At 49.3% G+C, this 11,977-nt stretch overlaps 1 long non-coding RNA gene across 1 annotated transcript; it reads left to right on the top strand.

The window, feature by feature from the left end:
- The first annotated feature begins 2 nt into the window (after positions 1-2).
- LOC308463889 lies at positions 3-6,425 on the top strand. Its single transcript, XR_013979780.1, has 3 exons — positions 3-314; positions 1,054-1,251; positions 5,060-6,425. It is a non-coding gene; the product is annotated as an uncharacterized lncRNA (long non-coding RNA).
- The last annotated feature ends 5,552 nt before the right edge of the window (positions 6,426-11,977 follow it).

Consider the following 11,977-nt stretch of genomic DNA (forward strand, 5'->3'; position numbering starts at 1 on the left):
CGAGGGGGAGGCGGGGAAACCGGAGGGGGGAGGAGCCACTGGAGCGGGGGCGTGTCCGGCAGGTGGGGGAGGGCAGGGGGCGGCGCCCCGGGAAAAGGGAGGAGCCCCGTCAGGTGCCAAGCGGGCGGAGCGCACAGGTGGCTGTTAGAGACGCCAGAGGCGAGGATGGCATCCGGGGTTGCAGATCTTGTTTGGAGGAAGCCGACTGTGATCACCAGCGACAGCTTCTTGCTTCGTCTTGTTTTGAACCCTTCCAGATCGCAGAGGCGGGGGCTAAGCAGGGGCGTTTAAGTTGCAAGGCACCCGCCAAGCAGGTAGAGAACTGGGGCCGATTTGGGATATCGCTGCAACTGGTGATGCTGGTGGATGGCAGCTTGCCCTCTTGACGCCGTCGCTGCCGGTGGAGCCAGGAAGAATGGGGGGGGCGGGGGGGGGCGAAAGAAAAAAGCCTAACGCGATCCTTTCATTCGGACCCACGAACAAGTCAGCGAGCTGCGTAGGTATCTTCGCCAGAATCCCTGACCGCTGGTCCTGCTACCTAGGGATCGGGGTGCCAACTTGAATAAAACATTGGGGGCGGGGGTAGGTAAGCTCCGCCCCGCATAATCATTCACATGATGCGGCACACGCACGCTATTTGAATGGCAATAACTTGGGGGGGCGCCCCCCTCAAATATTTTATGGGGAGGCAGAAGACCCCCTCAGCCCCTTGTCTCCTGTGTGCATAACCAATCACAAGATGCAGTGCACACACACCATTTGAATGGCAATGCCCATAAACGGGGGAGAGGGGCTCAAATAATTTAATGGGGGGGGGGGGGCGAAGGGACCTCGACCTCTAGGAGTTGGCTCCTATGCTGGAGATGATAGGAGTTGTAGTCCAAAAGCAGCTGTCGAGCCAAGTTTGGGAAGTCCTGGATTAAGCACAGACCTTGAAAATGCCGGAATTTGTCAGTTTAGTTGATTACGTATTTATTTACTTATTCGTCTATTGCTTTTCTTCCAAGGAGCTCAAGCTGATATACTTAGTTCTCTCCCCCGCTCCCTCCTCAGGAGAAGGGTGGTGACTCTGCTTGGCATGCAGAAGGCCGCAGGTTCAGTGCTCCATGGCATCTCCACGTATGACTGGGAGAGGCTCCTGCCTGAAACCCTGTGAGCCAGGGCAGGCGTTACCGAGCTAGAAGAATTAAAATTCTAACTCGGCATAAGACTGCTTCCTGGGTTGTTTTACCTCCACAACAACCCCGTGATGTAGGTTTGGCTTAAAGGTAAAGACCTAGGTAAGGCCACCTAGGCTTAAGTCACCCGAGTTTCACAGGCAAGGGGGAATTTAACCTGGGTTTCCCTAGTCCTGGTCTGACCCTCTAACCACTGCATCACCTGGAAACCAAGTCTTATGCAGAACAGTTGAGGAGGTTGGGTGCGTTGAGCCTGCAGAAGAGACTGGGAGATATGATAGGTAAAGGGACCCCTGACCGTTAGGTCCAGTCGCGGACGACTCTGGGGTTGCGGCGCTCATCTCATGTTATTGGCCTAGGGAGCTGGCGTACAGCTTCCGGATCATGTGGCCAGCATGACTAAGCCGCTTCTGGCGAACCAGAGCAGCGCAAGGAAATGCCGTTTACCTTCCCGCCGGAGTGGTACCTATTTATCTGCTTGCCCTTTTGATGTGCTTTTGAACTGCTAGGTTGGCAGGAGCAGGGATCAAGCAGTGGGAGCTCACCCCATTGTGAGGATTCGAACCACTGACCTTCTGATCGTCAAGCCCTAGGCTCTGTGGTTTAACCCACAGTGCCACCCGCATCCCTATGATATGATAGCCATCTTCAAATAGCTAAAGGGCTTTCACGTGGACAGTGGAGCAAGCTGGTTTTCTCCTTCTCTGGAGATTAGGAGTCAAATCAATGGCTTCAAGTTACAAGAAAGGAGATTCCAACTAAATTATCAGGAAGAACTTTCTGGTGGTAAGAACTGTTTGACGGTGGAACGAACGCCCTCAGAAGGTGGTGGACTCTCTTTCCTTGGACTTTGAAAAGCAGGTGTTAGATGGCCATCTGTCATGTTTGATCAAGATGAGTGTCCTGCATTGTAGGGGCTTGGACCAGAGGTCCCTTCCAATTCTATGGAGGCAACTTTTTATGCTGACTTTAGGAAATTAGCATGTGCTTGGTACAAACAGGGCCACGGTATGTACATCTTGCATATAACTGCCATCTTCCCTCAAGCTTTCCGTTTTCTCTTTCTTCACCAGGATGGGGAACCTGTAGCCCTCCAGATGTTGCTGGACTCCCAGTTTCCACCAGCCCCAGCCATCATAGCTAGTGATCAGAGATTATGATAGTTGTAGTCCAATAACATCTGCAGGGGAGCATCTTGGCTATCCCTACAATACACTCAAGGGTGTATGTGTCTTATATACCTGCTACCAACTGAGAGGCTGTGGTCTAAACCTCTGAGCCTCTTAGACTTGCCTATCGGAAGGTCGGTGGTTTGAATCCCTGCAACGGGGTGAGCTCCGGTTGCTCTGTACCAGCTCCTGCCAACCTAGCAGTTCGAAAGCATGCCAGTGCAAGTATATAAATACCGTAAATTTCGCTCCATAACACGCAGATTTTTCCTCCTAGAAAGTGAGGGGAAATGTCTGTGCGTGTTATGGAGCGAATGCCTACAGATGGCGGGGGAATCTGCTGCAGTCGTGAGCAGTCCGTGGCTCGCTTTGAAACAGCTAGCGGAGCCGGGGAGGAGGGAGAGAAGCAGAGCGGGAGTTGGCTGCTTTAAAACAACCCCTGCTCTCTGTCCCTGCCTGCAGTTTTCTGATGTCCGATTTTGGATTAGCCACTGTAGGGGCTGTGTGTGTGTGTGTGTGTGTGTGTGCTTGAGCTATCATTCTCCTCCTCCTGCTTCCCCTTCACTCTCCCTGCGCCCCTGCGACTTTAGAATCGACACGCTGTGTGTCTGTGTGTGTGTGAGGGCTCCTTCTCCTCTTGCTTCCCTTTCACTCTCCCTGCGACTTTAGAATCCACACTCTGTGTGTCTGTGTGTGTGTGAGGGCTCCTTCTCCTCTTGCTTCCCCTTCACTCTCCCTGCGACTTTAGAATTGACACTCTGTGTCTCTCTGTGTGTGTGAGGGCTCCTTCTCCTCTTGCTTCCCGTTCACTCTCCCTGCGACTTTAGAATTGACACTCTGTGTCTCTCTGTGTGTGTGAGGGCTCCTTCTCCTCTTGCTTCCCGTTCACTCTCCCTGCGACTTTAGAATTGACACTCTGTGTCTCTCTGTGTGTGTGAGGGCTCCTTCTCCTCTTGCTTCCCGTTCACTCTCCCTGCGACTTTAGAATTGACACTCTGTGTCTCTCTGTGTGTGTGAGGGCTCCTTCTCCTCTTGCTTCCCATTCACTCTCCCTGCGACTTTAGAATCCACACTCTGTGTGTCTCTCTGTGTGTGATTTGCTTCCCATTCACTCTCCCTGCGACTTTAGAATCCACACTGTGTGTCTCTCTGTGTGTGAGGGCTCCTTTTCCTCTTGCTTCCCATTCACTCTCCCAGCGCCCCTGCGACTTTAGAATTGACACTCTGTGTGTCTGTGTGTGTGTGAGGGATCGTTCTCCTTCTCTTGCTTCCCATTCACTCCCCCAGCGCCCCTGCGACTTCCAGCGCCCTGCAACTTTAGGGCCAGTTCTCTCTCTCTCTCTGTGTGTGTGTGTGTGTGTTTTGACCTCACTGTGCTTGTTGGGGGAGAGTGTTGGTCGCACTTTTTCTTGATTTGTCTCAGAGTGGTTACTATCGTGGTTTCCTTGCTGGGGAGGAGGGAGAGACGCAGAGCCTGCTTGTTCTAAAGGAGCAAAGCCGGAGAGGAGCCTCTCCTGCATTATTAGCAGCATCCTTCTCCACCCCCCCCCTACGTGTGCTCCTTGTCCCTTGAGTGCTTTTCCTTCCCTTCCCACTTAAAACGTGGTTACAAAGCACGGATCCACATGGATCCTCAGGATTTTTGCACTGGGTCACCCCAAATTCACCATCAGATCACATAGCATGTCCATGGCTACAGCCTGCACAAAAAACACACACGCACCCACTGTTTCATGGGGCCGCAATGGCGCAAAAACGTGGTTACAAAGCATGGACCCACATGGATCCTCAGGATTTTTGCATTGGGCTACCCCAAACTCACCGTCAGATCACATGTCTGTGGCCACAGCATGAACCACAAAAATCATACATCCACTGTTTTGTTTAGAATATTTTTTTCTTGTTTTCCTCCTCTAAAAACTACGTGCGTGTTATGGCCAGGTGCGTGTTATAGAGCGAAAAATACGGTAGGTACCGCTGTGACGGGAAGGTAAATGGTGTTTCTATGAGCTCTGGCTTCCATCATGGTGATCTGTTGCACCCGAAGAGGTTTACTCATGCTGGCCACATGACCCAGAAAGCTGTCTGTGGACAAACGCCGGCTCCCTCGGCCTGAAAGCGAGATGAGAGCCACAACCCCATAGTTGCCTTTGGCTGGACTTCACCGTCCAGGGGTCCTTTACCTTTTTACCTTAACACTTCATACACCACATAGTTTCTGCTACAATAATTGTGGTCCTCTTTAACAGAGCTGCAAGATACATTGTTTTGGGGACTGACTAACATGGCTACCTCTCTGGAAACTGGGAACACTCTGCAGTATCCTTCCCCAACCTGGTGCCCTCCAGATGTTTTGGATTACAGCTCCCACCAAACCCAACATCTGGAGGCTGCCCTAGATTACACTCCTGCTAACTTGCAGAAGGCTGCCCTAGATTACACTCAATGGGTGTAAGCCACCTCAGCTGACACACGTATTGTTTGCAGAGTTGCTTTGCGTAGCTGTGTTCTCAGTCTGGCAAGTTTCAGTCTAAAATAAGCGGGAAAGTGTCACTCCCTTATTAGAAGCACAAAAATGCTCACACCCCTGACTGCATGGAGTCAAAATGAGCACTGTGCGGTATGGCTGTACTGTAGTGCTTCTATTCAAAAGTTGATGGCCCTTGAATATTAAGTACACTGAACCTTTGTTTTCTTTTGCAAAATCCACAGGGATTTTCTTATGCTGTGGATACTCTGGAAAGGAGAAGGTATGAGGAAATCTGGATTGTGGAGAGTGTGGGAAGGCAGTGATTTGGAGGAGACTGCCATGTGGACAACAGAATGAATGGAAGCAAAAGAAGCTTGCTATCCACAACATGGATGAGTCCCATTTCATACCGAATCAGACCATTGAACCTTTAACTTCACTGTTTATACTGATTGGAAGCAGGGTCCAAGAGAGGAGTCTTTTGTAGCCCTACCTGGAAATGCCAGGGATTGAATTTGGGACCTTTACCCCCCTAGACTAACATTTGCTGTGCCCAGTACTATTTTTGTAGAAAGAGAGGTGCCAGAACTCACCATGAAAGCCTCCTTTGTTCTCTTATAATGGCAGCGGCATCCACCTGAGAGGTGCCGGAACTCAGTTCTGGTGAGTTCCTGCTGAAAAAGGCCTTGACAGTGTCTACTCAGTTGTGGCCCCCTTCCCCTGGCATACTCACATTTAGGATGGGTCATCTCCCTGCCACAGTGGAGGAAGAAGATTAGGCCCTGTCAGTCTTCACGGATGCATTGAATACTCTGCAACCAGTTCATAAAGAGCTTTACAAGCAAGCATGTTGGCACAATACAGCTGCTGGTAGGGTAGAATGCCATTGTCCCCATTTTGCAGATGAGGAACTGAACCTGCTCACAGTTTACCCAAGGACTGGGTTTACACCTAGTGATTATGTAGTTGAGCAAGAAAAGGAGCCCAGGTCCAAGTCACTTGATGGCCCTAATCCAGCAGGCATGAAGCAATGCTTAGTTATTAGTCTCAATCCTAAATATAATAAATGAAATTTATTATTATTAGTATGTCCCACAGAGGAACTTACGGTCTTCAAATAAAAACATCCTGAAGGTCCCAGGCCACAGAGAAGTTAGGCTGGCCTCAACTAGAGCCAGGGCTTTTTCGGCTGTGGCTCCAATCTGGTGGAACGCTCTGTCACAAGAGACTAGGGCCCTGCGGGACTTGACGTCTTTCCGCAGGGCCTGCAAGACAGAGCTGTTCTGCCAGGCCTTTGGTCGGGGTTCAGTCTGACTCCCTCTCCCCTTTCATAAGAACTTGCATGAAAGTGGCCTCCCAATTTTTCTCACAGGCCCATATAAGTTCAGCACAAACAGTTGGGCCTGGTGAGCATTTAAGGTCCCCAACCCTAATCTGAGGGTTGCCATCTGATAGGATTTTATTCTGATCCTGATCTGATTTGAGGATGTATTTTAATTGATTGTCTGATTTTATGTTAGTGTGTTATACATTTGATGTTAGCCGCTCTGAGCCCGGCTTTGGCTGGGGAGGGCAGGATATAAATAAAATTTATTATTATTATTATTATTATTATTATTATTATTAGCAGAGGAAAGAGAGCTGTGTTTTATAACCGCTTACTTCTGAGCAGGGCCTTGATTCTTGGATGCCATAAAAGTCCATTCCCACCCGTTATTTCTCAACAGGCAGGATGTAAAAGGGGCACCCAAACCACACTATTGGGTCACACTTCGTCCTGGGAAATTGTCCTGACTTGATAGAGGGAGAAATGCTTCCCTAGTCTGTGTATTTAAAAATGCATAACATGGAAAGTTGTGGAATGTTATGCTTGGCATCGGAAGGAATGTTTACATCTGAAACTTGGACCGCGTTGCTCAAATGTCAGTCCTTTGCGGTGGAGAAGCATGTGGCCATCTTTTCCTCCAGGTAACTTTTGAGCTGGACACTCCATGTAGGAACCTCTCCATTCAGATTGTTCAGAGATTCCAAGAAAAATAAAGTGTTGGTGGCCGAGAGAGATGGGGGCAAAGTAGGACTTTTAATGTGGCAAACTCTTTACAAGGCTCACTGATCAAAGGGATGGAGCAAAACCCTTATAAGGAAAGGTCACAGCATTTAAGGCTTTTTGTTGAGAGAAAAGCTAGGAGGCAACCTGATCATAGAGTTATAGACTCAGGGTGGAAGACGGGGACAAAGGTCGAATTAGCTGGCTCTGCCTGGCTCTGGCTCCCCCTACTGTTTGGCTCCTTGCCTTCCAGCTTACCAGCCCCCAATGGGGGCCAGCCATCACTGGTACAGTCCCTGGAACATTTTGCCACTTGGGGAAGTGGGGGAGAACATAACCGTGGGGAGCACATAACTCTCCGAGTTGCAGTTGTCATGTGTAATTTAATGAAGCACTGTTCGCGGGCCAGCCTTTGAATACACCAAGACAAAATGAACTGAAGCAATGATTTGATGCTTTATTGTGTTTTTAATATTCTGTTGGGAGCTGCCCAGGGTGGCTGGGTCAGCCCAGTCAGATGGGTGGCATATAAATAATAAAATTATTGCTGCTATTATATAGGGAGTGGGACGCGGGTGGCGCTGTGGGTAAAACCCCAGTGCCTAGGACTTGCCGATCGTATGGTCGGCGGTTTGAATCCCCGCGGCGGGGTGAGCTCCCATCGTTTGGTCCCAGCTCCTGCCCACCTAGCAGTTTGAAAGCACCCCTAAGTGCAAGTAGATAAATAGGTACCGCTTTATAGCGGGAAGGTAACGGTGTTTCCGTGCGCTGCGCTGGTGCTGGCTCGCCAGAGCAGCTTCGTCACGCTGGCCACGTGACCCGGAAGTGTCTGAGGACAGCGCTGGCTCCCGGCCTCTTAAGCGAGATGAGCACGCAACCCCAGAGTCGGTCACAACTGGCCCGTACGGGCAGGGGTACCTTTACCTTTACCTTTATTATATAGGGAACAGGGGAAGCAATTCTGAGCCTAGTTTCTCTCCATGTGGAAAGCGGCCCAGGGGAGATGGCTGACCACTTCATTTAGCAATTTACCTCTTAAGTATAATAGATCTGTATCCCTCTCCCTCCGAAATAATTACTAGCTAGTGAAATGAACCTCCAAATGAACACAAGCAATATCCAGTGAATGCCTAATCAGATTTGGTCGGTGGAGTAACAACTTTTACATGTTCTTAAATCAAATCAGGATTTAAGCAAATCTCTAAATATGAACAGATTAGATTTGCTCAGCCCAGCTGCATGTTAATCTATTTTGTCCTCCTGGAGAAACCTATTGCCTGTCATTTTGAACCATCAATGTCAAGAGTCCCCAGAGCTAAAGAGATGAAAACAGTGATGCTGATAAGATCCCTGACCTCGTCTCATCACTTCTAGTTTGCTGCGCACCACAGGGACTGGGTAGCCTTGTTACATGAAGCCAGACCACTGGTCTACCTAAGCAGAGTATGGCCTGCATCAGGGTTTCCCAACCTTGGGTCTCCAGCTGTTTTGGGACTACAACTCCCATCATCCCTAGCAGGACCAGTGGCGAGGGATGATGGGCAATGTATTCCAAGACAAGCTGGAGATGCAAGTTGGGAAACCTTGGTCTATATGGACTGGTAGTGTTTTCCCCTGACCTGTCTAGAAATGCCAGGGACTGAATCTGAGAATTTCTGCCTGCCCCTCCTCTTTTCCATCCCTATATGAAACTGGGGGCAAAATCCTTCTCAGATGCTCTTCTCCATTCTGCCAGATATTTTGGACTACAACTCCTATCATCCCTAACCACTGGCCAAGCAAACGGCTGGGACTGATGGCAAGTGCAGCTTAAAACATCTGGAGGGCACCAGGTTGGGGAGGGCTGTTGGGGGACATGGCCCACTTCTCCCCACAGCGAGACAGTGTCAGTATATCAGTGATCAGGGACAACATCCTTTTTGCTCAGTGTTTAGACCTGAGAAATGTGGGGCGGTGAGGAGGAAGATTCTTCATTCTTTCCAAATAAACTACAGAGCACTCGGGCCACTTAAAAAGATTCTAAAACGTAAATCAGGGATGAGCAGCCTGTGATGCTTCAGAAGAGGGGGATTTAGGGCAACACAAGTGGTCCAGGCGTTCTGGTTGAGCATCCGAAGAGGGCGCTGTCTCAGAGCCTGGTAAGCTCTTGTCAGGCTTTGGGACTGACAGTAATAATAAATAATAATAATTTATTTATACCCTGCCCATCTGGCTGGGTTTTCCCAGCCACTCTGGGCGACTCCCAACAGAATATTAAAAACATGATAAAACATCAAACATTAAAAACTTCCCTAAACAGGGCTGCCGTCAGATGTCTTCTAAAAGTCAGATAGTTGTTTATTTCCTTGACATCTGATGAGAGGGCTTCCCCCAGGGCAGGGACCACTACCAAGAAGGCCCTCTGCCTGGTTCCCTGTAACCTCGCTTCTCACAGGGAGGGAACTGCCAGAAGGCCAAGGCATGAGGGGTCTGGCAGGATCCTAGAGTCCTCTTCCCTCTTTTCCAAAGCTGGGCAAGCACTTACCATGCTTTGGGAAGAAGGGAGGGCTCTAGGACCCTGCTAGAGCCTTGCACCTTTCCCCCAAAGAGTGATGTGTTGTTTATCCATCTTAAGCTGGTGCTGCAGAGGGCTGCTGGGAGGGCTTCAAATGTTGTCCTTTCACAAAGTGGCATATTACCAAGGTCCACCCTTGCCTTCGGATGTTGAACCATCCCCTCCCATTTGCCCCTGCCAGCACCGCAAATGGATAGGGACAGTGAGAGATGTAGTCCACCAACATTTGGAGGGCCACAGGTCCCCTATCCCTGATGCAACTCACTGATCCAAAGACGATCAGATAGTTTAATGGTAGATCAATTGCATAAGACTTGTCTTATGAACCTTAATACAGGAACTCAGTTATGCAGTGTAGTGGTTAGTGCAGGGGTCAGCAAACTTACCGCGCCTCGGGCCAGTGTCTCCACTGCCGATTGAGCGGGGGAGGGCGGGGGAGCGCGCGCCATATGTGTGCGCACACACTATTTCCGGCGCACCTCCAGGTCGGAGGAGCACCGGAAATAGCTTGTGCGCATGTGCACAGGCCTCCTCTGATCCAGATGTGCACCGGAAATAACGCGCATGCGCTCAACACTTGCACATGAGCACAAGCTATTTCCAGTGCTCCTCTGACCCGGAAGTGGGCAGCTGTGCAGCACAGCACAGGTAAGAGCGGGCAACGGCAGTGGGCAGCTGGGTTGCCATGGGCCAGATAAACGAGTCCCTCGGGCCTTATCCAGCCCGCGGACCTTAGTTTGGGGACCCCTGGGTTAGTGTGTCAGACTATGACCTGGCAGATGCAGCTCCCCAGCTGTGTAATGCTGCTCCAGGTTTTTTTTTGGGGGGGGAGGTAAAGGTTCAGGAGTGGGCAAGAAGAGATCATGGACCCTGGCTGGGAAGGTGAGCTCTGGTCTCCTTGGTCCTAGTCCAGCACCTGTTTTATCCTCTACCCGTTACTCAGAGAGTTCCCTCTGAGCTATACAGGTCGGACCTGCAGCAAAATGTTGCAGTACAGAGTATACTTGCTCAGGGTTCCCACCATCCACAACCTGCTGTCAAGACATTCCATTCCATTCCACATCCCTCAAGCTTTCTTCCCCCTGCGAAACTCTGTATTTTGTTCTCATGAAACACGCTCACTAATCAATGGTCAGATCTGAAGTCCCCTCCATGCTTTTTTGTTTGTATTTCAGAAACATTGGGATCCAGTTTACTAAGCGAATGCTTCCCTCTTGTTTTTCAGTGACCCTGCTTCGTCTACAGCACTGTCAGTACTCAGCAGCTGAGTTTGTTCTTAGAGGGAGTGGGGAGAGAGAAGGGTAAAGTTCCGGAGACTGAACCATCCCTGTATAACACAGAAGTTTCATTTTAAAACTACATGACACATAAACCCTCTGCCCCAATTTCTCTCTCCAAGGTACTAACGATAAGCTGCCAGAGGCTTGAGCAAATCGATTTCCTCTTTTCCATTTCCCTTTCTTGTTTTCATTTTCATCTTTCTCCCACATATTTGTGTCATAAACATTTGATTCACGCACAGCCTCTCCAATTTCTGGTTTCTTTGAAGCAAGGCTTCCCAAACTTGTCTGGTCGTGGGCACATTTGGAAATGGGAAAGAAGCGTTTTTGCAGACATGGGGGGGACCGCTTCCAACTCTTCAGTTTTATGATTCACAATGGCAACCTCCCTCGCCACGCATGTTATACAGTGGTACCTTGGGTTACATATGCTTCAGGTTACATACACTTCAGGTTACAGACTCCGCTAATCCAGAAATAGTACCTCAGGTTAAGAACTTTGCTTCAGGATGAGAACAGAAATCGTGCCGTGGCGGCATGAGGCCCCATTAGCTAAAGTGGTGATTCAGGTTAAGAACAGTTTCAGGTTAAGAACTGACCTCCAGAACGAATTAAGTACTTAACACGAGGTACCACTGTAGTTTCCATTGTCATCAGCTTCCTTTAAGCTCAGAAGTTTTTGGTCAGCTGGTTTTGGGAATTTAAACAAATCTTTTTGTTATTTTAATTTACAAACAACTGCATCTCCCTAGAGAATGTAGGAATAGATATACCTAAATTTCTGTGGCCCTTGTTTTACTACCCAACTGTTAAGTCCAGTCAGTGGAGCATGAGACTCTATCTCAGGGTGTTGGGTTCAAGCTCCCCTTTGCGGGAAAAGATTCATGCATTGCAGAGGGTTGGACTACATGGCCCTTGCGGTCCCTTCTAACTCTACAATTCTATGATCCTAACTTAATTCAGCTGCTTGAATGCCTATTCGTGGACTGATAATACCGTATTGGCCTGAATATAAGCCTCCCCCCCCCAAATTCTGACTGCGAAAAGTTGAAGTACAGCTTAAATTTGCGACCTTGCGAAAATTGGGTTTTATGATATTGCTGCTGAAACAGACATATGGTGAAATGGAACGGGTGTGCCTGCAGAATTTTAAGGGAGCAGCTTATATTCGGGTATTGTCTCCCCCCCCCCAAATTTTAAAGGTGTGACTTATATTCAGGTGCGACTTATATTCAGGCCAATATGGTAGTTTTAACAGAGGGCTGTAACTTGGCAGAAC

The sequence above is a fragment of the Podarcis pityusensis genome (genome assembly GCF_964106645.2).
Source record: "Podarcis pityusensis genome assembly, chromosome: 15".
Classification (NCBI taxonomy): domain Eukaryota; kingdom Metazoa; phylum Chordata; class Lepidosauria; order Squamata; family Lacertidae; genus Podarcis; species Podarcis pityusensis.